At 44.8% G+C, this 2,794-nt stretch overlaps 1 pseudogene; it reads right to left on the bottom strand.

The window, feature by feature from the left end:
* Nucleotides 1–2,794, bottom strand: part of LOC107300209 — a 12,764-nt pseudogene that overhangs the window by 3,754 nt on the left and 6,216 nt on the right.

Raw genomic sequence — 2,794 nt, 5'->3', positions numbered from 1 at the left:
TCTTCCCTACTTCCCTCTTCTTCCTCTCCTCTCCTCTTCTCTTTCACCACTCTCTCCTCCAACCTTCCTACTTCCTTCTCCCCTCCTTTACTCTTTTCTCTCTCCTCTCCTTTCTTTCCTCTCATCCCTCTTCAGATACAATTCAGGGGTAATGTCCGAACAACTCCTCTCTCCAAATTTCCCTATCTGTATTATATACTGCACTCTCTGCACTCTTTCTAGAGTCAAGAAAATGTTGGCTTAGCCTGATCTGCTTTGGGGAATGCACCCCGGAATTAGGAGTATTCATGATAAGCCACAGCAATGTCAAAAGAATGATACTTGGGTCGTGAGTTAGCAGTCTTCAAATTGGCAATTCTAAGACTTGTGGACTTCAACTCCCAGAATTCCTCAGCCAGCATGGGTTCTGGGTGAGAGTTGAATTCTGGGAGTGGCCAAGTTTGGAGATCCCTGATTTATAATATAAAAGCTTCGCTTATAAAGCGGTATCCAACGCAAGGACATAAGTTGGGCCTTTTGTGCCCTGATCTCAATATACATGTCAACGCTGCAAATACTGTATATTCTTGTTTTCATTTGCGTTCTTACTCTCCTAGATTCCCATGTCCAGAATGCCACGGAAAGGACAAATGTCAACCCTCACCATGAAGATCACTGAACTATTGGGCAACTGGGCACAAACACAAGGCTGTATGCTGCCTAGTCAAGAACAACCCTGGCCTGTACGGAAATTGCTAAGTAGACTGCATGCCGGAGTAGGAAGATCAAAGGACCGTCTAAGAAATTGGGGCATCCCTACAGAGATGCTCTGTGTGAATGTGGAGAAAAACAATCCGTGTCATAGGAGCCGTGGTGGCGCAGTGGTTAGAATGCAGTACTGCAGGCTACATCTGCTGGCTGTTTGCAGTTCGATCCTGACCGGCACAAGGTTGTGACTCAGCCTTCCATCCTTCCGAGGTCAGTAAAATGAGGACCCAGATTGTTGGGGGTGATATGCTGACTCTGTAAAGTGCTTAGAGAGGGGCTGCTATTGCTATTGCTATGCACAGGTAGTCCTCGACTTACAACAGTTCATTTAATGACCGTTCGAAGTTACATCACTGAAAAAAGGGACTTATGACCATTTTCCCCACTTACAAGCATTGCAGCATCCCCCAAGGTCATGTGTTCAAAATTCACGCGCTTGGCAACTGACTCAGACTTATGACGGTTGCAGTGTCCCGCGGTCATGTGATCCACTTTTGCGACCTTCTGGCAAGCAAAGTCAACGGGGAAGCCAAATTCACTTAAGCAACCGTGTTACTAACTTAACAAGTGCGGTGATTCACTTAACAACTGTGGCAAGAAAGGTCGTAAAAGGGGGCAAAACTCACTTAACAAATGTCTCACTTAGCAACAGAAATTCTGGGCTCAATCGTGGTCGTTAGTCGAAGACTCTTTTATGGTCCTTCAACATGCACGGAGGAAGACCTCCCCCTGAGCGAATTAGTTTTAATCCTATTTATTCTGCATACTTTTTACACGTGCTATATTTCTGTGACCTATTTTATACCTATTTTTTTCTGCTCAGTGTTGAATGTTACACGTTTATACTTTGTAGGTGCTTCTGACATGAATCAAGAAAGGAGCAATAAAGAAGAATTTTTGTACCCAGGGTTGAAATGAGGGGTCCCTGGTGCTCTCTGAGCTGGGCTGTTTTCTTGCAGACATTTCATTACCAAACTAGGTAACGTCATCAGTGCTAGTAAGGGAGTAGGGTTTGCTGAACACTTACTAGCGCTGATGATGTTACCTAGTTTGAGTAATGAGACGTCTGCAAGAAAACAACCAAACTCAGAAACCCTCCAACTGGGCAACCTAAATCCTTGGAAGACAACCTGTTTAGTTCCCAAAACACAAATTCACACCTGTAAAAATAATTCCAATTGGTTTACCTGGTTCTGCGCTGTTCTCTCTTGGGGCTGACGGGACGGAGTCTACGAGCTCTTCCGATCCTGAATGGTCAGGGGTGTCTTCTTCCACCAGCTTTGGGGAATGGCAGAAGACGCCGCTGTCATGCAAGGCTTGTTCCTCCTCATCCTCATCGTCCAAGGAACCAATCGTTTCCTCGAAAAAAAGCAGGACATCCTTTTCTTCGTGCGTGAGATCTCTCAAGCGTTCGTCTTCATCCTAAGATTTAACCACAAAGGCAAACGTAACTCAGGGTTTTGAATATGAGAAAGTACAGGAAGTCCTCGACTTACAACAGTTCATTTCGTGACCGTTCAAAGTTACCAGGGCACCGAAAAAAGTGACTTATTGACCGCTTTTCACACTTACGACCGTTGCAGCATCCCCAGGGTCACGTGATCAAAATTCAGAGGCTCGGCAACTGACTCGCGTTTATGACGGTTGCCGCGTCTCGGGGTCATGCGATCGCTGCCTTTTGCGACCTCCTGACGAGCAAAGTCAATGGGGGAAGCCAGGTTCACTTAACGACTGTGTTACTAACTTACCCAGTGCAGTGATTCACTTAACAACCGTGGCAGGACAGGTCGTAAAATGGGGCAAAATTCACGTAACAAATGTTTCACTGAGCAACAGAACTTTTGGGGTTCAGTTGTGGTTGTTAAGTCAAGGGCTGCCTCTATACAGTACTTTTCCAGTCAATGTTATATATATCTGAGAAGGTACACTTTTTCCAATGATTTTGAAATCATTCTTAACAAAGCCACAATTTTGAACCAGAAATCAGAAATCACCAGAATAATACAATAAAAAAGTTGGTAAGGACAAGAACAGAACCAGATGCAAA

The sequence above is a fragment of the Protobothrops mucrosquamatus genome, unplaced genomic scaffold, assembly GCF_001527695.2.
Source record: "Protobothrops mucrosquamatus isolate PMUCROS unplaced genomic scaffold, P.Mucros_1.0 scaffold6379, whole genome shotgun sequence".
In the NCBI taxonomy this organism is placed as follows: Eukaryota; Metazoa; Chordata; class Lepidosauria; order Squamata; family Viperidae; genus Protobothrops; species Protobothrops mucrosquamatus.
The sequence above is the reverse complement of the archived record's forward strand: the minus strand, read 5'-3'. Positions and strand labels throughout refer to the sequence as shown.